Raw genomic sequence first — 25852 nt, 5'->3', positions numbered from 1 at the left:
GACTGAATTTCTTCTGCACTTTGTTAGTAGGGAAGAAAAGGTTATGGGGGGAGGAGACGTGTTCTAAAGGTTTTATTCTGATTCTTATTATTCTTTCTTTTAGTTACTGTTAATAACTTTTCTTTATACTCTGTTAAAGTTTTGAGCCTGCTTTACCTTCCTCCTAATCCTATCTCACAGCAAGAAATGTGTAAATACATCCTCGTGGGTGCCCTGGCATTTAGCCAGCCCCGAACCCACCACATTAATTAGTGCGTTAGCTAGAAAATCTCAAATTGGGGAACCAAAACCACTACACAAAATTAGTGTTTCTGCCTGATTCAAGCTGAAACCACCACACTTTTCTTTCTCATTTCACCCCACCATTTTTCCCAATGTGCCTCCCAGGTATGCTCTCATAGCTTGTTTCAGCCTGTGTTTGCATGTGCCACATTCAACAAAGGTTTTTGGGGATTCATTCCGATGGTCCTTGCTGTTCTGTTGGATTCATGTGATGTTACCTGCCTGGCATCCTCAGTGATGAGGCACAACCTTTCTGCAAATTCCAACTTAAAAGAGTGATCCAACAGAATTGTTTGCAAGCTTCCCCTCATCTGGTGATCAGTGTTTTAAGCCAGTGCTTTCCATTTTTTCTTGGAAAGTTTCCATGATGTCACTACCTGTAGAACTGTGTCTGAAATACTTTACAGGCATCACATTGAGTAGTACGGAGGAATGTATGAAAATTGCACTGGTTGCTGTTTGGAGTGAGAAGTTTTGGGGTTTTAACCTCCAATATTCTGAATGAGAAGAGGATGGGGAAAACAATTGGGGTTGTCCCCAGAAATTTTACTGTAATATTTTTTGACATAGATTTTGAAAAGCTTAAACTGTAAGCTTCTAGGAGGATATTTTCAAAGTAGAATGGTGCTTCCACCAACTCCCAGGCATCTGTGTAAGCAGGGAATGTCACCACTTCAGCAGCTGCCAGTGCAGCTGACCTGGATTTGAATGGAGAGGTCTTGTTGATTGACGTTTAAACAAAATGTTAATTTGTTTACATGCCATGTGGTCCCAGTGGGACTTGCTCAGATGACCACATACCTTGGAAAGCCAAAGTTTTGGACTGTTACAAGGAGTTTGTGTAGTTTTTCTGTTTGTACTATTGCTTTTCTCCAGATTCACTTATAAGGTGGTTTTATGTAGGTCTTTTTACTTTCAGTTTTAGCTGAAAAAAGTGAAACTTGTGCCTGAATTCAGCTGCAGTTACTGTCTATAAACACATAAACCAAATTATTACAGAAGTCAGGGTTATTTCTCAGGGAGAAAAGTATACCCCTGAAATAATAGCATATGCTGGCTTCTCTGCTTGGATAAGAGGAAGAGCTGTGTGGTTGCACTGCTGTTGTGCTCTTTTTCAACATTTAGTAAATGAGTTATCTTTTCGCTTCTTACTTTTTGAGTTATTTAGCTGACTGCTGACTGACCAGCCATGCTGAAAGCAGGTGGGAAAATCTGTCCAAAATGCCCTGTGTTTTTCTTTTACTATTTTTTTTCTCTGTTTCTTCTTAGGATCTCACCTCATTACAAGGTAGGTAGGGTGGCTGTGGCCTAATTGTTTTTACCCAGATAATTAACATCCATGCAGAAATGTGGGTCTTCCTTGCATTTTTTTCCCCAGATGAGTGGTTCTCAAATTTAGTTACAATAATACAATAAATGCAAATTTATATTCCTATGAGCATAGCAAAGGGAGCATAAAATAAATTCTTACTTATTCCCGTCTGTGCTTGGTAGGAGTGCTGATATACTCCTAAAATAATTAGGTCCAAGTGTTTAATCAAACACAAAATTTTGTCTTTTCTATTACACAAAAGCAAACTATTTATCTTGCAAGTATTTGAAGATTTATGGAGTCCATGTGAAGAAATTTTTGCCCATTAATGCACATTATTAATGAATGCCTCTGGTTCATTTGGGAGTTTTGTATGTAGGAAACATTAATAGACTGGTGTGTGAAAATTTGTCTTAAGTGTCTGCAACAGTATTTACTTAAGTGCAGATGTCCCATAGAGAATTGGCAATGCTAGCACTTCAGCAGAGTGCCCAAGGTGAAATTTTATAAATTATATGTTGGGTGTTTCAGCTGGTTGTAACACTAAGTAACTGCATCAGACATAATAAATAGTATTGTAAAAAGTAAATAATAGAATTGCTTGCAAAGTTACTAAGGGTAAATAGTTGTTATAATTAGTTTTAGTTGAGGTGATAGGAGATGCTGAATCTGAAAGAATACAGAATTGTGTAGAGTGTCAGCTGACATGTCAGTGGGTGAACTCTGTCATTCTGCTGCCCCATCTAATCAGTCCAAGAACAGAATCAGTTTTGATGGCAGACCATATCCTTTTCAAAGTAGCCTCAGTTAAATGGAGGCTCAGTTAATTCAGGCACAAGTTTAACTTTGTCTTTCCATTTGAGAATGTGTATATTCAGATAGAGGCACACTGTTCCTCAGACATCTCAGAAGACAAAATGAGAGTCTCTGCAATTTTTGATTTAATGGCTGTTGTGGTATCTCTCATTTATTAGCAGTTTGACACTCATCAAGACCAGCTTTAGCAGTACTTTGGGCCAATGAGTGAATTGAAACTCTTGGCTTGGCAGCAGATTTCAGAGAAGCGCAGTGAACTGTGGGAACTGGTTTAAAATCTCAGATAAGATGGAAAAACATCCCCCAAGGTGTTAAGTGTCTATACAGTGAATTTGAGGGCAGCTTTCATTTCCTTGTCAACAAGACGAAAATGGAGCTCTTTCCCTGGGAAACTGGGAGAAAGCAGCCATGCCATGTAATAGTGTTTTTCAGGAGAGCAGCTGCACATTAAGCTAAGGCTGCTGTGGGTACAGGGCCAGGCATTGGGTAAGTGGGGAGAATAAATGGCTCTTATGGAGTTTATTCCCATTATCCCTTCTGCAAAACCAAGGGAAGCCTCTGGTAATTTGCTGCTGGTGAAAATAATACATCCAGTTTTTGCCACCTCATGCATTTGCTTTTGATATGTGGGGCAAAGTGAAGAAGTGTTAAATTGAAGCAGAGGCAGAAGAGGGGAGGAAAAAAGGAAGAAGTAGTCCTAAAGAGCAAGACTTGGGACAATGTACAATGCCAGCCCCTGAAGCTAAAAAAACAGTGTTCAAAATTGCTGAGTATGAAGCAAACATCACCTGGATCAGCTTTCCAGCATGACAGTGTGACCAATAATTGAACCTGACAGAGAAGCCTTTCAGGAACACAAATATCACAACTGCTCTGTTCTGCTCATGCACCAGTATCTCCGGCCGGGGGCTGTGTACAAATCACAAACAGGACAGGACTGCTGGGAACGGGCCTTGAGCTGTTTTATTTTCCAGCATCAGTCTCATTACATGGTTATGACAATGGGAAGTTGCCATCAGCTCACATCCCAGGCAGCAGACCAAGAACCTAATGTTACAACTTTATAAGATTTTTGACCAATCACACAAAGCAAAAGCACGTTGAGAGTAGTTCTATCCAATCACTATAAGCGCAGGTACCTTTGGTTAAAACAAGGCTTGCCTATTTCGAATACAATACCTGCTTTTAAGCCTTAAAACACAATGCACAGAGCTCCATTATTAAGCTTCAAACTTCCTAATTTCTCACTATATATACTTTTCTGCAGCTTAGGGAGTTATTCTAGACAAGCATTAATACACAAACCATTGTTCTATTTGTCCTTGCTTTTCTACCTTTTACATAATTTTTCTGCTGACCTATCTCATGGCTACTGCTTAGATCTAATAACAGTTCTGCTGTCTCTGAGGCTTGCTTTTTGCAGCTTTCCCCCTGATTTTATGGATTCCCACACACCAGAAATGCAATATGTGAGCTGGGACTTCCCTGCCAGCGCGCTGTCTCTCCCAGCCTTGCCTTCGATGAGCGTCTTCCAGGGGAAAGCGCCGCCTTTCTGATCCCATTAGAGGAGAGAGGCTCTGTCTCTGTGGTCCTTTTTGCAACCTTTTTGCTTAGTGAACACGGGAGATTTGTTGAGAGATGTATTGGGACCTAGCATGTCACAGGCAGGCTTGTTGCAGATGAAACCCTGTTGACAGAAAGGATTAGCTGCAAGCAAGAGAGAGTAACAAGAAGTTGTATATTTTAAGCACAGTTGTGGTAGAAAATTTTGATTATTTATTGGGCAAGTAGATAGTCAGGGCTTTGTGTTATTAGAGATTCTGTACCCTAGGAAACTGGCAGTGATTTCAGCCTGGGTGCTGCCAAACTGTACTCCAGAATCTGAGGTTTCATATGAAAGAGGGGGAAAAAAGCAAAACAAACAGAAAACCCTCTATACCCTGCAGCTGCAGAGAAAATGCTTAGAAACTCACTGTGACCAGGGTTGTGTTGTTGTCTTGAGTCAGCAATCAGCTTGAAGCAATACCTTTGATAAGAGTGAACTGTGCTGGTCATTTCAATGCATGTGAGGTATGAAGCCTGACCTGTTTACACAGCAGCTAGCTCATTTCAGTGCTTTTTTTGGTGAAAATCAATGTCATGCATGCTCTTTGAGAATGTATTTTCTTAGGACACAAGAAACAAACCAGAAGGAAGGTCTGTTATTTGTCGTGTAGATAAGAATTAATGTTAAACATAACTTCTGCCCTTCTTCTCTTCCCATCCAACAATCCCCAAAGAAAATGGGGGGGGGGGGGGGAAAGGCAAGCAAATTTTCAAATTGTGGAGAAATGGATAAACATGTGATATTTTCTTTGCCCACCAGAAAAAGCTTTAGTCATATCCAGACTCTTGGAAAAAATCAAAACAAAACCCCCTTCTTCCTACTAACCCCTACATTCTCTCTAGTACCATATGCCCCAACTTACAATTATCCAGCTTTTCATACATGCCACTTCTGCTCTGACAGCTATACAATGTACAACAATTGCACAGAGTCAGAAGGCAAATCTGGGATGCACCAAGAATAAAGAATTTACTGCCAGTTTAAAACAAATGTAGTGAATATGGAAGTAAATAACATAAGTAAAACTGGATACTGATGGTGTTTTTCATTTCTGTGTGTCTGTCGAAGTGTCCAGTCTCCAATTCATGTAAACAGTACTTTGAATTTACTTTTTTCTTCAGCTTTGCTGAATGTACATTTAGAGGCTGCAAAATGCAGGGGATCTTAAACTTCATTGTCATGAGCACCCCAAGGAACCTGTTAATCAGTGAAACTATTGTATGGCTCACATCGTGTTTGAGCATTGGAGCTCAACATGAGAAAAGCACTGTAATCACTCACAATTAGTACTGGGTAAGCCTCACAAGGTTTACTTACGAGTCCCCTCATGCCAGATTCATATCCAAAATGTATCTGAAGTATCTGAACCATTAAGAGTCTGGGAGGTAATACTTTGTCATTGTATAAGGCAGAAGACTTGTGTATGAAAGGGCAAGGGGATTGTGAAATAATTACTGTCTCTGCATTTAATTTGAGTCAATGAAAATGCCAGAATGATTGAAGTGTTTATGCTGAAGATCAAGGAGTTATATTGGAATAGGGTAATCAAAGCCAGGAACATCTCCTTTAAAATTTTTTAATATTTCTCAGGGAGGAGATAATGGAGGACTATCAGAGTAGAGCAAGGGGAGTGTTGGAAGGAAAGTCAGGATCAGAGGTCACACCTGTGTGAAGTGATGGTTTGAAAATGACAAGTAAAAATGAAAATATGCTTCACTCGACAGTGATGAATGGGTTCCTTGACCTGAGGAGGAAGACTAGAGGTGGCTTTGCACAATGGAGATGGTAATTTGATAGTGGCAATTATAGGTGAAAAAGTTAGCCAGTAAAAATACCGTGGGGAAAATGCCTGCTCTCAATTAGGAATGGTACTCATGCCCCTGGGCCTCGACTGCCAGGGTAGCTGTGCTTTTCTCCAGCCTGGGATACTTTCAGTGTGCCATTTTTATGCTTTCAGTGTGATTTTGTCATCCCTATATTCATTCCACCTGTTCCCAGTATTCCTTTTACTTCATGTTTGTTTATGCTTTGCTTACCTTCAGCACAGGAATATTCTGCATCTCTCCTCTGTATTCTCCTTCTAACATCATCAAACCTCATGGAGTTGGTGAGCTGCTGGGCCTGGCTCAGAGTCAGTATTGCTAAACCTGGGACTGTACATAGAGTTTCCACGATGTGGGAGGTAGGATCAGTCATATCTTGCTCACACATCTCTCATATCTCAAGGGCAGGAAAACATTTGCCAGTGGCCTGTAACTGTGCCTCTCTGCAGGCAATAAATGCCAAGGGTCTCATCAGCTTCTACATACTGAGGCAAAAAGTATGTTGTAGGCTCTGGATGGCCTCAGAATAGGAAGCATGGATTTTGAGGTTAGGAGAGGTTTGCTTGCTTAAAAGAGGTTCTGATCAAGATGAATTGTGAAAATGGCAATAAATCCAGTGTTTTAAAAGGTAATAAACTGACTATTAATATTTAAGGCAGAGCTCCAGGCAAATATGAGTGGCAGATGGAACCACCTACCTTCATGTACCTTCCTCCTCCATAGCACTCAGCAGGAGAAGCTGAAGCATCCTGAACCCTGCAGGGTCTTCCTAGAGGCCCAAAGAGGCAAAAGTGCTTCAAGACACTATGTGCATGGGTTTTGTTCCTTTTTGTGCAGGTTTTGGTCTATTTGACCACATAAGTCCTGTATATAAATGTGACATTGAGCTATTTCTCAGCTAAATGTACTCAGTACGTTGCAGTTTAGTATGGCGCAATTAATCATGTGTTTGGGCACCACAACTTTTATTTTGTTGTGAAATAAGGTGGCTGGAAAATTGGAAATAATAAATAGTGAAGGCCCATGTTTAGCACGGTTCTTTTCATCTACAAATCTTTGTAAAAATACACCAAAGGTTTCTTCTGAAGAGTTGAGCTACTTGCCAAGTTCCAATCTGTGTGCTATCATAACACCAGTTTGGAGACTCTCAAATCCTGTGACCCATTTGGGGAGCTCTCATATCCATAGTTCTCCCTCTTTCTCCTGCCCTGGACCTGAAGTCTGATTAGTGTTTAGACATTGCTTTGAGATAATGATAATGTGCCTTTTAATTAGCATCAATATTTCTAGTCTTTTGGGAAATAATAATGTGCTTCCTTTTTACTCCTTGACTGTTGACAGATGGCCACTTATTAAACATCATTAAATTCTGATATCAATCATTTTTGTGCTTTATAAAATATGCTCATCGTTTAAAGGCAATGATAAATATAGGAGGAAGATTTTCCACATGGATTGTGTAGACTTTGATGCAGTGCTGCAGCAGTAATTGATGGAGGGAGGCCTTATTTTTTAAGACATTATAAGCATAATCTCTGAGGCCTTGTTAACTCCCTTTCAGGATATATGTGTATGCTAGGAGTGTCTCCTGAATGGAAGTAGCCCCAATGCTTCTGAGACAAAGCCACTATTTAAACATTTAAAAAGATGAACTTTTGAGAAGCCTGTCCTGATATGCAGAAAACATTTTGTGCATTTACCCAGGAATCCGTATTGTATGTGGCTTTGTGAATGCCGTGAAAAAGCGAAGATGGATTCCTGTGCGTCTGTTATTTGCAGCAAGGCTTTATTTGACTTGATGCATTCTTGGCAAGAGCCTCCAATTCATTACTTGTGAAACTTTGTTTAATGGGTACAATTACGATCTGCATTGTGCCCTTGCTCATCTTAATAGCAGTATTAATTTGCAGGAAGGGACAAAAATCATCTTGCAGAGTTATCAAGCCGTGTTTAGACTTTCTGAATGCTAATTAATTCAGAGCTCAAATGCTGTACCTGCTGTTTAAAAGGCTGGCAGCTTGTATCCATCACCTGAGTGACAGCTGTTCCTTGCCTTTTTTACTCTTAGAAAAAGAGTGGGGAAGATTAACTCCTTCCCATGCTGATGACTGCCATTTTGAAGTAACATTTATATTCAACATTTAAATGTTAATTTTTTTTTCTTTAACAGATTGTCTGATTTTGACAGCACATTAGAGAAAGGATTGGTGACTGTATGTTGTTCAGAGAAATTGCTAAATATTTCTCCAAATCACTGTTATTATTTCTGGGCAGGGCAAAAAGCCCCAAACAGTCTCAGTGACATTTGATGCCAAAACCAGATTCTCCATATAAGCTAAAAGAGAAAGAATTAAAATATGGAGAAGTCAGATTTGAACATTTATAATGAGTATGGAATCTGAAGAATTTTTTTCTCCCGAAATCAAACCCCTTTTTTAATATTTACTGTCAAGAAAATATTTATTAATTGCAATCAAATTAAATGTTCGCTTAGGCCATTTAAATGTCACAGGAAATAGAAAAGTACAGCTCTGTATTTTATGTGCTGCATTCAAAGCTCATTGAGTTGCTGTTTGTTAAACTGAACTTGCCTGCTCTAGAAGAAGTGGTAGTAAAGAAGGGGACTTAAAGGCATGCAGGTGATTTGATTTAATTTAATTAAGTCTGAGAAAAAGTATCAACTGGTACGATGCAGATGTTCATATGCAGGTGTGGGAGGATTACAGAGTTTGCCTGAGTGACTGAGAAAGTGGGGTAGTAATATTGGATTAAGTTCCTTCTTTTTCACAGAGGAACAGATAACTGAAATATAAATGTTAGCTCCATTCCTCCATTCCCAGAACACCTAAATTATACAACATTTTTTTTTGGAGGAAACATCAGACAAATCAGTAGTTGTTTCATGTCAAAAAATATTGTGAAGCTACTGACACTAAACAAAATTCCACAGAATCTTCCAGTTAGTTAGTATTTTAGGCTAAATCCAAAGTTTTTTCTTTTGCTACTTTAAAGACCTACAAAGTCTGGTATGTGTTTTGCTACATAAATATTTCAGACATGTGGGTGTGCAGTAGACATGTCATAATAAAATAAAATTTTCATTCACCTTTTGGAGGCCCTGTATCTTCAGGGAAACTCAGGGTGGACTTGGCTAATACCTCAGGGCTTTGATTGTGCTCACATTGAGTTTTCCGCATTCTGGCTCAGTAAATCTCATTAAGCACATGCTGAACTTGACCATTCATTGTTCGTTCTGTTGACTTCAATAGCAAATTAAGCACATGCTTAAATGTTGTTCAGAGCCTTAGGGAAAGGTGATTAAACAGAGTAACAAAGCTATGCTATTAAAATATTTTAACTCATTAAAATCCAGTGGATTTGCTGATAATGATTCACTAAACACTCTGTATTGAAAATTAAACAATTACATTATAACTGGCTGATTGTCTTGTGCATCTTGGAGCACCAACATCAGGATATTAAATTTGTCTTGCTGTGACAATACCTTTCCTTTCACCTTGTGACCTGCTGTTGTATTCTTTCAAACAATTAGTGATTATGGTGAGTGATTGAAAATATCATTGGTAGTAAAAAGGCTTCCAAGTTTTTTTTCAAAGCATTTTTGAAAATAATTTTCAAGAAATAGTTGTCTTTTTCCAAGTTACTAACATATCTTTTGTTATTACTCATTAACTTCAAAAGATGTTTTCTGTTTCCATGCACAGGAATGGTTTTTTGATGCTTTAGCAGCATTGACTTAGTGCTCTTCATGTGTGGACAGTTTCTCTGCTAATTTATGGTGAAGTTTGATACCGAGCAATTGTGCTTTACCAAGGCTGGTATTTAGTCTTTGAATTATTGTGTAAGATGCTCTAATGAGTCCAGCAAGGATTAAGAAAACGCACTGCACTAATTCCGGTTTTAATAAGTTATTTATTCAAAATTCCCTCAGCTTTTTAGAATTTTGTGAAATAGTTTCTGCAGGGGAGATGTGTTTCTAAAAACACCCTTTACAAATCAGAAAACAGAAGATTCCTTAAATATTTGGGGCTGGGGGCATCAAAGCTGCAGGAGCTTGGTGGCCAGAGGGAAGGACTAGGTGTTTTCTCTCTTTATTTGGTTTACCATAGAAGAAATAATCAGATCAAGGCTGAAATATTTTGGCAGGCTAGACATGGCATCATTAACTTACCCAAGCTCCTGTCCTGAAACAGTTCCTGTGTGTGTAAAATCATGAGCTCATTGAGATCCTGGAGCGAGTTATTTGGGGTCTGTAGTCTGTCTGCAGCTTTTTGAAATAAATCTGAGTGATAAAGCTGCATAATTGTTGTTACCCTGGTGTTAAAATCTTGGGATGATTCAGTCTCAGCGTGCGCACTGAGTCAGAGCAAGAAACCATCGAGTCTGCTGAATCGTGTTTGCCTCTTGACCTTTTGGCAAAGATCAAGTGCAGCATATGTTTTTATCAGTTTAATATCTGTTATGTCCTCAGCTGGAGGATTTTATATTAAATGAGTTTGGGGACTGGGAAATGTACTAGGAGCTTACGCCGTCCTCTCCATGCGTGAAGCCTGCTATTGCTGTGTTTCTAGAATGGTGTGAAAAGAAAAAAGAAAAAAAAAGCAACAAGTCCCTTAATGACCATAAAAGAATGCGAAGGGAAGAGCAGGAGCAGAGCAAACATAGATTATGCCTCTCCACAGTGTTCTCTTAATTCCCACCAATTTTCAGCTCAGTGAGTTCCCGAGCCTCCATAAAACCCCATATAAAATAAAATTAAAAATAAAAAAACAACTAAAATAAAATAGCACTTCTGATTCTATTTTAATCTTATTTTCACTGCCTTCTCAGTCTGTACTAATATATATTTTGTGATGTTCAGTATTGTACATTTAGATTATTGTCCCCAAGACTGGGTGGTACCTTGTACCTGCTGGGTGCAGTGAGCCTACACTTGGTCTTTTCTTGTTCTTGCATCACTGGTGCTGTTTATTTTCACTGACCACTCTTACAGGTAGTGCTTTTCTGAAAAATGAGATAAATAGCAATCAGAAATAACTGCAGAGTGCAGCAGATAGAAACACTCTGCATGATGGTGAAATGCAACATTCAGGATTTGCTTTGGTTTGATTAAGGAGCGTTAGAAAGAAATAGATGTGATCAGTATCTTTGACGAAACGCTATTTTTTAAAGGCAGGTGTTTAAAATATATAAAAAAACCAAGAAGCATGGAGAGCTGGTGTTCACTTGAACGTTTTTGACTGATTAAATGCTGACAAAATTCCATTTTGTAAACTGGAGGTCCAGTTCATACATGCTGCAGTCAGTGGTTGGCTTACAGGAGCTGGTTTTATCATGCCTGTGGCAGTCACTGCTGAGGTCCATGTAATGCAGCAGGTGGTCACAAGCATGGCTCATGACATCTTTTGAAACACAATCAGGCCACTGAAAGCCATGTTGATATGGCAGGGTGAAAACTGGGTCTTGTATTAGAAATAAAATTCATACGGTTTAGATAGAGAGTGATCACAATAATTTTTAGATGACATAAGAATTTGACTCTTCAAGCGTGTTTTATTAAGTGCGTGAGGTAATACAGAATGGAGGAACCCATGTCATTGTAAATTAGTTTCCTTGAGTTAAGTCTCATTACCAAGACACCTTCACTTTTTAAAATTATTTTGCCTGCCATGGTTAATAAAAAGGAAGTTAATTTGCTGTGACATTTTTGGTGGTAGCTTGGTGCACTACCAACTTAATTGCAGTAAAATAATAGTTTCAAAAAAAACCCCTAAAATTCATGTTCCTTGCATTTTGAATCACTGAGTGATTTATTAGTCATTATTTATAGCGTCAGTATTTCAATTAGAATAAGTTAAATAAAGCTTAGGTGGGGGATGTGGAAGTGCTTGTTGATTGTTATTATTTTCATGTTACTATTTAATGGAAAATACTACATTTTGATTTTTTAAATATTTCTGCTTGGATTCAAACCCAGAAGTCTACAAGACAGAAATCCACTGCAGCAAAATGCCATCTCATTACCATGCATGCTGTGATGCTCACAGGTTATTGTCAATATCCAGTGTCTACTGGCAAGGAAGCTTTTGTTTGTCATGGGAACAAAATGATTGTTCCTTGTTTTTCTAGACAGCTGAGTTCTTGAAATGAAAAGCATTTTGATCCTGGGGTAAATATTGATTCTCTCTTCTCTCTCTCTGAGAAAATTAATTTAGCGTGTATTATATGCACCCAGGTAAGACCAGCTCAAGACCTCACAGGCTACTTAAACCTGTGACACAGGCCAGCATTCAAGAAGAGGTTTCATTACCCCCAGATCAGCCCATACATGCTGGTTCTTTGGGAGAGCATCTCCTACAACAGAGCACAGAAGGATTCATGTGCCACTTGCCCATAGGATCCTAGATTTATTATTTTCAGCCAAAAAGTAGTGGCATCAATTTGCCTTTTTTCCCACTCCTGAGTGGTTCTGTGCCTTAAACCCAGGTGGTCTGGGTGAGGTCACAGGTACTAATGCACTGTGCCTCCCAGAGACAGACTTTGGAGAAACAGACATCTGCATTTTGCTGTGCAGATTTCTAGCATGCAGAAAGCCTTTTCACAGTGCATTGGGTCAAAAGTAGAGTGGTTGGCAGTAGCCAAGTCTTCCTTTATCAATAGACACGGAAAAGGGAGTGCAGAGTGTTCATTAATTTAGGAAACTGAGCATCCACTGCTCTTGCCACTCCTCAGCTGAGCTGGGGCACCCTGGGAGAGGAGCTCCTTGGCGTGTCATTAATGCACAAACTGAGAGAATTGGCAACAACAACAGAAAGAGCTGGACAGATTTCCTGAAAGAATGGTGCACTGCCACCTTCTCCTTTTAAAGAAAGGCGCACTTCCACCATCTCATTTTTGCAGGTAAGAAGAAACAGAAATACCTGAGCCTTTGTGAATTACTGCAGTTGGTCTGCTGCTATCATAGTGTTTGATATCAGTCCCTGTCTGTGTGCATCCCTATGGGATTCAGAGCATAAGATCACATTCCTGTCGAAGCTGTGCCATGCAAGTGCAAAATTTCTGCTGCCCCAACTTAAAACTTAACTTTCATTAGTAAATAAAACAGACCAGATTGATTGGCTCCCTTTAGAGAGTGATATGGGATCATGATTTTACCCTTACAAAAACAATAATTGGCATTCTAAGAAAATAGTTCTAGTGTAATTTATTGCAGCATGGTTAGCTTTGTTATTTGTAAAGCCTGTGTAAGCTTCTGCCATCTTGAATCACTGAGTATCATTGTAAAATTTTTTTTTCATGTTTATGTGGGGTACACTGGTTTTTGTTTTATATCATCAGCCATTTCCTTAGTAAAATGTTTTGAAAGGATGAAGAAAAATGAAAAAGGAGAAGGAAATGTTAGGGACACTGTATCTCTAGCACTATGTTGACTGTTCATCTGAGACACTGTGTTATCATACCTTTATTTCAGAGCCAGCACTGTTGAATTAATGTTGAATTCACATTTAATTTCATTTTTTTTTTGACTCCTAATACTAGTCTTTAAAAACTTCCACCACAAATAGAAAAAAAATACAAAAAGCAATAATATATAACTTTCTTCTTATGTGCCTCAGAAGGCACAATCCTACCACTGACTTTCTGAAAAGAGTTAAGATTGTTTAACAAGGTTTGAAGCTAAAAGAGGGACTCCCATATGACCTGTATTACCTCTCCTCAAGGGAATGCATTTTCTTAAAGCGATGATTTATGAGATTCAATACTAATGTCAAACTTCATTCTGCCACGTGAAGTAACATAATTAAAACACCGAAATAGCAGAACACAAGCAGCAGAACATTGTTGAACTTGTAGATATTTCCACATAGGTGATGTAAAGTTTGATGGAAAAGTGATATGAGTGCTTTAGGCATGTCCACATGAGATGTAAGAAAAACAAGCCTTAAGCAAGTCTGCTATTTCCCTCAGAAAGATTTCATCCAGAGAGGAAGATGGAATATTTATCTGCAATAGCAGCTGCATATTTTTAGAATAATTTTGAATTCTTTTATAGTAAGTCTCTTGTGTGATTAGAAAATAGATACAAATCAGATGAGGTAACAGTTTTGTCCTGTTTGTGTGAAGTGCTTTTCTAGGATAAAATTACATTTCCTTCTAAATGCAGTATTCATTTGGGAGTAAATTAATTAAGGCTGAGTGGATAAGTATCTGCTGTCATTCTGCAGTCATGACATGGCAAGACACGAGCTATATACATGCAAAACTCATCAGTACATGAAAAAAGTAAAGTGCCTGTGCCTATTGCTTATATTGCTGTTATGGGATACTTTGAATAAATAACTTAATTCCATGTTCATAATACTCAAAGGTATAGTATTTTGTTATTGCTATTCTTAATTTAGCCTGCAACAGTGTAACAGCTCTTTTTTCATTTGAGAGCATCATTCATGGGATAGGAATGTGGTCTCTGCACTATGCCCTAACATGTTGCCATTTTATCTGTGCTATGGCTTGAGCAATTGAATATGAATATAATGTAGATCAGGCATCCCACAATGACTCTCAGGTTGGGCTTCCCTCAGTGATTTTCACAGATGGGTAGGACTGATTGGAGGGGGAGGGGGGGTAGTGATTTGAGTTGATTAATTACTCTGGAAATTACATTCTGGAAAAGTGGGTGGTTTCTTTGTTCCACTTTGAGGGGAGATTTCATGCTGGAGAAATGCATGATTTTCTTCATGTTTAAAGCAGTCCATTAGGACAACAGAAAAGTGCACTTTGGCTTTCCATTGGGCTGCTGCAGATCATGGGCTCGATATCTACCTGTGTTTAAACAAAATTGATTTCTGTGCTTAGTCCCGTCATCCTGTGCGATATTTTGTTGAATTACTTTTCTACCCTAAAACTGTACTAATTCCAAAATGGTTTTTAGAAAACAACATTGACTGTAAAGCTGTGTGTTTCTATGTAAGTATTCTTTTGTATGGCTTCTCTGCAATACTATTTCAAAGTGGTGGATGAGAAATCAAGTGCTGAATCTTTGCTGTCTTCAAGCAAATATTATGAGCGATGATATAGCTGGAGTTTAATCATAAACTTTTCCCTTTCCTGACAGTACTGACATTTATTTTCTAGACAAACAGATGAACGTTAGATAACAAGTTGTTTTGAGCATGTGTGGTGTTGATGCAAAACTAAAGTCCATATATTTTTACCCCAAACCTCTGAATTGTGTTTAAAAGACTGAAAGCCTAAAAGGTGAGGTGCAAAGGCTTATGAACTACTCTAGAAGTTACTCCATTCAGCTGGGGTAACAAACCAATGCTTATCCATATGTAGGGCAATCCATCATCCAGTGGACATGTCCTGATACATAGCACTGGAGCCTGAATATTTAGTAATATTACTTTTTTTTTTTCCATGAGAAACTTGACCTATGGCTCTGGCTGTGAGAGAAGTTGAGTGGTAGCCTGTGACCTGAGCTTTTTAGAGGGTTTCACAGCACTGTCTGCACTTCTTGCTGGGTAATTGTCCAAACAGCCTCCACCAGAACAAGGAAAGAAAATGTGGGTATGTGAAAGAGGGAAGGACAATTTTAACAGGGTGATGCTAAATACAGAAAATACAAGGGAAAGCCCCAACCAGATTGAAGCTGAGAACTTAGATTTTTCATTTTTAGCATCCCTTTCTGTATGAAGGGCAACATAAAGGAGCATAGTGCTCCAAAGTGTGGGGATTTGCATCTGCAATACGTTGTTGGATACTGGAGCAAAATTTTGGTCCTGTGGTTGGTTCCCCAGTCACTTTGGGAAGCATGATACTGAGTATTTCTTTGTGGAAGAGTATTAAAGCATGGGTAATTCAGCTAAGTCCTTGAACCTTTGTGTTTCTGTGATTTTAAAAATATTTTGCTGTGTGTAGGTTTTTTTGTTGGTGGTGGGTTTTTTTGCTTTTTTTAGTGAGTTGTCTAATCTAAAGGCCACATACAAGCCTTCAAGTCTAACCTTTTCATTTTGCTTGACACCTTTGAAGAAGATAAGAGGGGAATGCTGTCAGAGAGTTTACACAGAGGATGGAGAGGAGTGGTGGTGAAGGGGATAATGACTTCAGCTCTGATTTTCTCCCTCCTGCTGCAACAAGGCATCTGTATTCTCTGCTGGGTGCAGCCAGCCTGCAGGAGGCTTCCCTTCCTTCAAGCAACAAGTAAGTTAAGAACTCATCTGGGGAATTAAAGAGACATCAGAGCTGGACATGTGGTGACTTGTTAAAAAAAAGATAAAAAATTATGGATGGATGTTGAAGAGTAAAGATGGGAAGAACATGAGGAAGGACTTGGGTGTATTTCCATGTGCTATATTGTAGGATAATACTGTTATGGCTTCAGGTGCCATGAGCTTCCAGCCATCCATAGAGACAGAGCTTCCATTTCACATAAAATGGTGGGAGCCCAGTCAAAACTCACCTTGCAGCTGCCTGACACTTGCAGTAGTGAAGGAAGAACGTGGAAAGTTCTTGGGCTGAGATCAGCCTTATCTTACTTTATAGTAGCTTGTTATGCCATCATATTCAGGCAAACATATACAGTGTAACAGTATGTCAGTTATTTTGCCTAGCAGTCAGACTCTTCTTTTTGTGCTGCAGAAACAAACTACTTTTTTTTCAATTGCTTTAATATGCTCTGCTCTTTAATTAGATGGTCTATAGGCAGCACATAAACAGCACTCTCCAGTATTGTTTCAGAAAGTAAATAGCATGTGTGATGCCTACACTGAGCTACAAGAGAAGTGCAGACTGAAATAAGTTCTTGTTATTTGCTTCCATATGAACAGTTCTAAATGTCCCTTCCTGAGAAATGCACATTTGCTGCATTCTGGCTCAGGGGAGGCTGCATATCTATTTGACATGCTCTCAGTGGAGAATTGCTTATCCATGCCTGATCCTGATGGGTTTCACCTTCTAAAAGTAACTAGCATAGGTCAAAAGTTGGCAAGATGGATTGAAAAGTGTTTCCAGCTGATGGAAAGGCCTCTGGTAACTAAGTGGGGGAATTTGAAATCCAATCTATTCTCAATGGAAAACCTGCAAATAGTCCATGTTTCAACACAGACAAGCTATTCCAGTCTCTAAGTGCTGACATACAGGAGGTTTTCAAACAACACAGACTTGAATCAACTAGTTTTAGATCAAAGGTACAAATTCAAAGTCTACAAAGTAATGGTCTGCTATATGGCTAAAGAACGTCTTTGTTTACTACTTCAGTGCAATGTTAATGGTCACACCTGCATGTGAATGTCTCCAGACTGCCCTTCCTCCTCCAGGCCGTACATTCATTGATTCTGGCATGCCAGATTTCTTATTTCTTTCCCTATTTAAATCCATAATATTTTCCCTTCTGTAGATGAATCCTTCCTTCCTTCATGTGAATAGACAACATTTTCATCTTTCCTATTTTCTCATCCAAATTTCTTTTTCCTGTTTACTTTTTTCACTCTTGCCTGTTTGCCATGTTTAGGTTCTTCCATATGCCATTTCTTCACAAGTTGTTCCCATATTGTCCAATACTTTGGGGAAAACACAAGTTCTCAGTTGTTACCTATTCCTCTACAAGAAGGAGAGCATGCTGTGAGCGTGGGATGAAAGAGTGGGTCTGGCTGGGCAAAGATGATTTTATTCCCCCGTGATTTTCTTAGCTGCTTTTCTTTGCCTTCCATTCCTTCCATCTGTCTGACTGTAAGCAGAACTCAAAGCAAAGGAAGGGCCAAGTGTCTGTTAGTTTTCCTGTTAAAATACAGAATAATGATGATGATGTGAGTCAGAGACTGGGCACAACAACATAGAAGTGTTTTATGTAAATTTATTTAATATAGTTTTCCTTAATTTTATTGCATTGTTTGTATTTTTTTTTTTTGTTTTCCTGTTTCTACTTCTCCTAGTTCATGCACACAATGAATTGTGGTATTATAGGAGATCTCTACTCAAAGATGGTTACTTTCTCATTTCCCTGGAACAGGAGACTATACTTTGTAGAGAAATTCTATACTTTGCTATAGGAATTGTTCCAGGAGGGCTAAGCTGCCCTTCATGGCTTTGTGCAGGGCTAATGAAATCCCTTGTTACACCTGTACTTTTACATCCTCACCCTGCCCTTTTCAGATCTCAGGTTTCTTACTCAAACTGGGGTATGCAAATTTCTAATTTAAATTCAGAACTAAACAAGGCAAGGAGCTCTCACAGTTGTTTTGGTATAATCTTTAAAAACAGTTTGAAAACCTAAATTCTCCCCACAAGGGCAATCAGCAAGGACAGATTTCCATAGTACAGGAGCACTCTTGTTTGACTGTCTTGAGCAAATTCTCCTACTACCAACTGACTACTGAGATTAAGTGGAATTTCTAACAAGTCTGGTTACCATGGGTCAAGCACCCCATCTCCAGTTATACTTATGTGTTGCAAGCCTTGTGTGTTGCAGTAGAGATTTATCTTAGCAAAGTCATTTTATGGTGCTTAGAATATTTTCCTACTCTGCATTGCTGCTACTGTAGATAATGGATGACCACTTGGTTAATGTTTGATGGCAGTCACAGTGCACCTCTCCCAAAGTTAAGTGTCCTTATGCCTTTATACTAGAACTGACCTTCAGGGACAGTAAACATATTGTTTGGCAACAAGTTAATTACAGGCTTTATCTTCCAAAAGCATTCATGTCATGGGTGGGATAATTAAGATGCCCTTGCAAGTGAAAAAACTTTTTGACTTATAGTAATGCTCCAGCGTAGGTGTTAGAAACTGAGGTCACTACAGTATTACAAGAGCTGTGTACTCATGTTATTTTGACTAAATAATTCTCCTCTTCAGGCTGTAAAAGTGAAAGATGGACTTAAATGATATGTATAGCAATAAATTCTGTAAGTCTGCAAAGAAAAACAAAGGAATTGGGTTGTCCATGGGGATGATGGGCAAGCAGAACTGATTGTATTTGATTTACTGTGGGATTCATCACTAGGGTTTATTTTGTTTTTCTCCCCTTTCCTCCTTTTAAGGCCTCTGTCTTTTGTTAAATGGTTAGAATCATATTGACCCTTTCTGACTTCGTAACTTCATTGTGATAAATAGCTAATTATTTGCAATTGAATTAGGCTATGAATTCAAATACGACAGAAACAGATGTACCTGTGATACCTTCAGCATGGCTCAGGTTTAAGTTTAATGCAATATAAATAGTTTGCAGAAATATTATTCTGAAGTGAAATACTGCAACTAGTGGAGACTATCATAAAGATGTTAATGAGCTCTGTGATACATAATTTTTTGTTGGTTTTTTTTCCTGAAAAATTTTGGAGAGGGAGGGGTGGAGTGTCCACTGGTTCCACTTCTGAAGTATTCAATCTCTAAGCTAGGAGCATTTAGTTTGGGTGAAGTTGGGAAGTATTTTTTTCACAATTTACATTCAAAAGAGGAGGACACTGAGCATTTTCAAAAGTTGGAGCCCCTGGAGGGGCACGCTGCAGTGTTACTTTGTGAGTGCCACTTGAATGAAAGTCCTTGCTGGCTGGCTGAATTAGGGCAGGATGCACAGTTTGACAGCCCCAGCACATCTTTGTATTCGCATGAGACTAAGGATAGAAACACACATCAGTGTAATTTAAAGATCTGAACTGTAATATTTGAAAAAAGCATGGATTCTGCACATGTTCTCTTTCTCAAAACCTGGCTCAAGGAGATCAATAGATCTGCAAATGAGCCACGTCTGAGCTGCTGTTTTCTGTTTCAGGTTTTCTAATCGGAAACTTACATTCCAACAGAATTAAGTAGTTCATTTTTAATGGTCAGTATCATCATGAGCAATCAAATAAATTTGGAATGTGTTTTATTTTCTTCAATAGAAGGAAAGTTACAGTAAAGCCGTAATATATGGAATGTGATGTGTCATTCCTTGCCAAAATGTAGCAGGAGTATGAAGGATTGAAACACACATTTTGAGTTCTTCCTCTGGGTATCTGTTTGTTAGGATGAGAATATTTAAGCATCCCAACAATTGAGAATAAGAGAATAAAAAGTGATCTAAGCACAAAGTCTTAGATTAATGGCATGCTGTCATTCATGTGCAATGCAGCACTGTTAACATCCTCTTGTGTAGGTGATACAGTTACACAGAATGTCCTGGCTGGGTGTAAACTAACTGCAGAGCAGTAGCATAACACATTCAAAATTATTAATTTTGAGGCTGTCTTGGTGACTATCTTGTAAGTTAAATCCCTCTATCTTGGCACTTATGATAATGTTGACCACATATTTGGGCATGGTGTGTTCAAGTCAGATAATCTCTTCCAGATTCCTTCATTATTAAATGGCAGTAGAATGTGATTTTTACTGTGCAAATTGTTTCAGGGGTTCCATATTTTGAAATTCCATCTCCAGCCCTAATCCAGAAGCTAGTTCATATTTGTTTTACCTTCTGCAGTACATAAGAACTGAGCTCTGTTGATCTCTCAGTCAGGATGAGATACATCTTAAAACAGAGTTATTAAGGAACTTCACATGCACCATATGACATTTTTTATTTCATATAAACTAGACAGTTGTTGAGCAAGCTTTTCACTTTTCATGTTTTAATTTTTAAAATATCCAGTTCCCCTTTAGTTTTTTATTTTAGAAACTTCATAGCCTATTTTCACACTGTTTGTGTTATTTATCAGATTTACTTGTGTTTTCAGCATAATATGGTTCTGTTGAATTTCATTTGAGGTGATTTTTTTCTGCATAACTATGTGCAAATAAGAATTTTGATAATCCTTTTCTTTTTAAATCAGCCTGTTTAATACTTCTGTCACTTTTGCATGGAGATGAGAGACTTGACCTATTTTTAAAAATGAGCTTTTTAGCTTTGTTAGCTACAGGAGAACTGAATTTTAGAATTTTTAGAATTTATTATTTTATTAGTTGCCATTAGGATTTGCGGGTGCACACATGGAGGATATTTTCCTTTTAATTGTGATAATTTGCAATGGAACTTAGTGGAATTCTTTTCTTCTTGTAACTCCTTGGTGCTTCCTTACCTTGTTATTGTTCTTCAGCCTTTGATTTTGACCTGCTCTATTGGCTTCAGTTTTGCTGCATAAAAATTGCTTGGATTCTGCTGAAATATACAGATTATTCCATTTCATAGGCATTCTAGCAAAAAGCATGAACATTTATTCATATATGATTATGATTATTTCTGATGTGACATTTACCCCAAAACTATATTAAGTTTTTAGCCCTGGAAAAAAGTATTTTGTTAATGCTATTCTGTAGTCAATGGCTTTGATGGTACTTGTTGCAGATGTTTCAGATTACTGTCAAAACTTCATTATCAGTGATAATATATTAATGCAATAAGTTGACAGAGGGGTTGACTGAATGACTATTGCAATATATAATTAGGTTGGTGTAATAAGATACGTATGCCCTGATCCTCCACAGCCTTTATATTAAATCTGTTAGAGACTGAATTCCCTTGCTGCACTGTTGCCATTCTCAGAGTGACTACTACCATTTTTTAATATGATTCTTGAAGATGGTATGCATATATTATAGAAACTCCATGTTACAGAGTTGAAAATATATTTTCTTTCAGTTTTTATTTCAATATTTATATCACTGAATCTAATGATATCATTATAGTTAGCAGAATGTGTAGCCTTGCATCAGTCTAACAAACCAGATCAAAATACACTGTGTTTATATTATATATAATCAGTGTACCATTTATTACCATTATTTACAAGTATTAAGTAATTTGAGAGGACTTGTCATTTCTGTACAAACAAAAAATTGTTTGCAGAGATGTTTGCAAAGAAAAAAAAAATAATGGAATCCTTCCAATAGCTGTCAGTTTCTTCCTTAGAGTTTGATAATTGAAAGGTTTGTTATTTTTTTAGGAAGGGAAGATGGTTTCGATTATCCAAAGGCAGTGGAATGTTTAACTACCCTTCTGCTATCAGTGGACTTGTTTACATTAGGATTTTGACTAAATTGAGGCTGCACATATCCAGATGTTATCTGCCTGGGTGACTTTTTCATTTACTTTGGCAAGGGATTTGATGGTGTATTGCTACCATCCTTTTGTCATTTTTTACATTTTTCACATCACATTTCAGGCTGCACTTAGCCTTTCCTTTTCTAAACTTCCACTAAATTTTTAACTTGTAAACTTTTGCTCCTTTTTTCTCAGGATGAATCCTTGCTGAAACCACCAATGGGATTTTGGTGTTTACTGCAGGTTTTCTCACTGGTTGTTGTGAGTAAAGCCAAAATGCCAGAGAAACAAACCCAAGATACAAAAGAAACTTTTTTTGTCCTTGATTTTTATCTCTGTTTGTTTTTTTTGTGCTGAAGGGCAAGAGATGCATCTGAAATGCATCCAGGCTGCAATGTCCCTCAGCAAGGCAGCAAAGACAAAGCTGTCCGTCAGGAATGGGTTTCTTCCCAGCACCCGGTGACCTGTGCTGCCAGTGGCTCACACAGAGAAGCAAGGGCTCCTCGTACAAGTAGGATACAGCAGGATAAGGTTCCTGAGAGCATCAGTGGGGGAATTGTGGAAAACATTTGCCTGGACTATATAGTAGCAAGGAATAGTCTCTAGTTCGGAAACATAGCAACAGTTGGACAAGACTTTCATTTAACTCACTGCTGTCATGTCATTTTTCAGCACCAGTAGGGGTTGGGAGGGAGAAATATCCAAGCCCAGAAACCTGCTGCTTAGGATGTGCCATGTTGAGAACCAGCTTGAATAAAGAATTTCATTTTTTATATCTTCAGAGTGCTAAAGATGTAAGGTGGGTGAGCACTCAGGCTCAGCAGCAATCAGACAGAGCTGCAGCCAACAGAAACAGACTTTTGACAGTGTAAGATCCCAATCTTTGTCCTAGTGAACCTTTCTGCTGAGTTGTTTCACCTCTTTCAACCTCCAGACCTTCTGGTTGGAAATTAAAGAGTATATGCTGGTCCTCACATGACTCACTGATACATTAGCTCTGAATGGAGCTCTGCTTATTAATGTTTATACAGTCTTGGTAGATCTAATCCTATTTGCAGGCCTTTAAAATGCCAACTTTTTATTTTAAGCCTGGTTTACGTTTAACTGCAACATTTAGCCTCAGAATGTGTTTGTGGGATTTTTCCTCAAAGGCATTTTCCCTCAATAGCATTTTAAAGTGTGTGAGGTTTTAAATCAGTAAAAGTAATGAAACTGTGCATGCTCTTTTGCCTGTGTCATTTAGGCAACTCTGTGGTGTGACCGTACATTGGAGGATTTGAATCAAGCAGATCTAATTGTTGCTAATACTGTTTATTTTGGTAATGCCTAGAAAAAAGCCATTATTACCAGTGCAGAAACCATGAAGATGGGTTTATGTTCCCTTTTAGTTTGCTTATAGTAGCCAGGGGTGAGTGGTATTGGTAGGAGTTTAAGTTAAAATCCAGCACTGATATCAGCAAATATCAGACTAGTTCCAGTTAGACTGTAGGAGAGAGAAGAGGAAAGGGAAAAAAAATTGATTATGAAGACACAAGGTAGTTGGAAGGAAATGTGATACTGAAAAGGGAGGCATAAATACACAATGAAACTGAATTGAATGAGGGGAAAGTAAAGATGATCTGCCAAGCAGAAGATCAGTTAGCACAGGAAAACATAACAAAACAAGACATTTATGGATAACCAGAAGTACTTCTTTTTGGCAGCTGCTGCAGCTGCTTTCACAGGTTGGAGAGTGATAGGTCTCTCTCTGAATATTTTCCCCCAGGCCAAGTGATGCGCTGAGATTTGACATCTGCAGTGAACTATCTGCTGTCAATAGATTAGTGCCCATAATGAGATGGTTTAGGATGTGTGCCTACAATTTGCACAGAACTTTTTCCAGTGACTTCCCAGCCTACCTGACAGGCACAGAGCAAGCAGGTTGTGTGTTATGGTGGTGGGAGCTTTACCTCCTTTTCTTCTTCTTTGTGAATTTTATAAGAGAGCAGGGGTTCACTCCACATTGTGAGTCATGTTTGCAATAGGCAGCCGACTCACACATAACGATCTGATATCTCTTTGGGATTTGTGAGATTTAAGAGAATTATTTTTTAATGTTGTGTCTGAAAAACAATGTGAAAATAAGTCTTGTGTGTCTTAGGACATTTGCTGAGTGGGGAAATGCTCTGCAGTGTTAGCTTTGTGCACATTTGAACAATATCTTGTTTAGGACCAATGGCAGAGTACCATAAAACTCTGAGGGAATCAATTATCATGCTTTTTCCATTGGCATTTCTGAGGACACGTTTGTTCTTCATAGATGTTTTTTGAAAATGGTGTTGAAAAAGTTGAAATTTTGTTTTATAGGATTACTTTACACAGGGAGAGTAAGGCTTGTGGGTAAGTGTTATAAATCTATGATTTCCCTGTTCCTTAGTCCTTCACAAGCACTGATCAGGAGTTTGGTGTTTAATTGCACTGCATCATTGGAAATTACAATGTGGTCAGAAGGAAAGGGCAGGGGCAGGGGAAAATTTACCAGTGTTGCTTTTCAGTTCAGCCAGGTTGCCTTCAGGAGATCCCAGCAGATCATTCTGCTCTTTGCTCTTGGCCTTGTATATCATTAATTTGGGCTGAGTGACTGCTTTTAAATTGAGTTTTGTGGTAGCTGCTGGTTCAGAGAGTAGGTCTGAGCTGTCAGCCTCAGAGCTGTTTACTGCTCACAGGTGTCTTCTCAATTGATGGTAATAATTCACTTAGAACAAAATAACCATGGGCTGAGATTCCTGTGTCCTCTTCCTCTGCAGAGGTGGGAGTCTTGAGAAGAAAGGGAATTTAATAAAAACTGGAGCAAAGCAAAGAAACCAGGATTAGTGGTAGAATCAAAATAGTTCTGAAGTATTTGGGGAGCTGGAGCAGCGTGGTTGGAGGACAGGGGGACATTGTTGCCTAGACAGAAAACAGTGTGCCAAAGGACATTGCTAGAAGGTTCTGCTAAATTCCAAAGCCATTCAGGAGTGAAGAAAGTGAGGCTTTGGGATGGAGAGGTGTTTGCTTAATTTTTTATTTTTTTTGACTCTTCTATCTCAAGGTATATCTAAAGTAGAGGTTCATAGGACCTCTTTATGAAGCTGTATGGCACATGTATCATCCAGCCTTGGTCACTGGAACAGTGAGGCTCTTCTAGAAGTTTCTGCTAAATTCCAAAGCCATTCAGGAGTAAAGAACAAGTAAAGTTTGGGATGAAAGGGAAGTTTGTTTAATTTTTTTTTAGGCTCTTCTATCTCTTGGTATGTCTAAATTAGAGGTTCATAGGACCTCTTTACAAAGCTGTGTGGGACAAGTATCCTCCAGCCCTGGTCACTGGAACAGTGAAGCACTGTAATCCAGGGCTCCCAGAAGGAAGGAGCAATGAGAAATTAGTAGATTTAAGCTATCAAGTTGTTAATTTTTTGTGAGAGATGTTATGAAGGACTAGGCAAGCTGGGGATTATCCCAGTAACACTTGCCAGAAGACTGAGCTGGTACCAGTTTACCCCAAAGGAAACTTGAGAGCACCTGGATACATACCATGTGTAGTTTCAACATAAGAACTGCAACTGACACTGTTTCCCTGACAGCTTGGCAGGTTGGAATAACAGTGTGAGACTGGAAAAGAGCAGAAAGAAATATTGTACAGAGAGCTGCATGGCTGACTGCATTGGTGCCTTTTTGTCAGTGAGTCTTCACCATGAGTCATGCGCAAAGGCCTAGAGCATGTATACACACATGGTGGCATACACATCTTGCGAGGTGCCATTGGAAATAACAGCTCTTTCCTCTTCAGGTTCCTAGGAATTATATTTAAATAAAATGATCAGTAACAATTGCTACTTGAAGAGATTTTCAGACTCTTAATATTCAACACACTGTATTTCATTTCGTGTTTTATTCCTGTTAACAGACAGGATTAGTTGGAAGCCAGAAGGCACAAACTGGTTTTGAGAAAGGGTAAA

General features: G+C 38.6%; 1 protein-coding gene and 1 non-coding gene across 4 annotated transcripts in view; both read left to right on the top strand.

The window, feature by feature from the left end:
• The window catches only part of MACROD2 (mono-ADP ribosylhydrolase 2), an 849661-nt gene that overhangs the window by 377839 nt on the left and 445970 nt on the right, over positions 1–25852 (top strand). The gene's annotated exons all lie outside the window — the stretch shown is intronic.
• On the top strand, positions 10257–10446 carry LOC128946660 (U2 spliceosomal RNA). Its single transcript, XR_008483981.1, has one exon. It is a non-coding gene; the product is annotated as a U2 spliceosomal RNA (small nuclear RNA).

The sequence above is a fragment of the Melozone crissalis genome, unplaced genomic scaffold (assembly GCF_028551555.1).
Source record: "Melozone crissalis strain CALT ecotype California unplaced genomic scaffold, PUWL_Pcris_2 ptg000081l_1, whole genome shotgun sequence".
NCBI lineage: Eukaryota > Metazoa > Chordata > Aves > Passeriformes > Passerellidae > Melozone > Melozone crissalis.
Note: the sequence above shows the minus strand (reverse complement) of the source record. Positions and strands in the feature narration are given on the sequence as shown.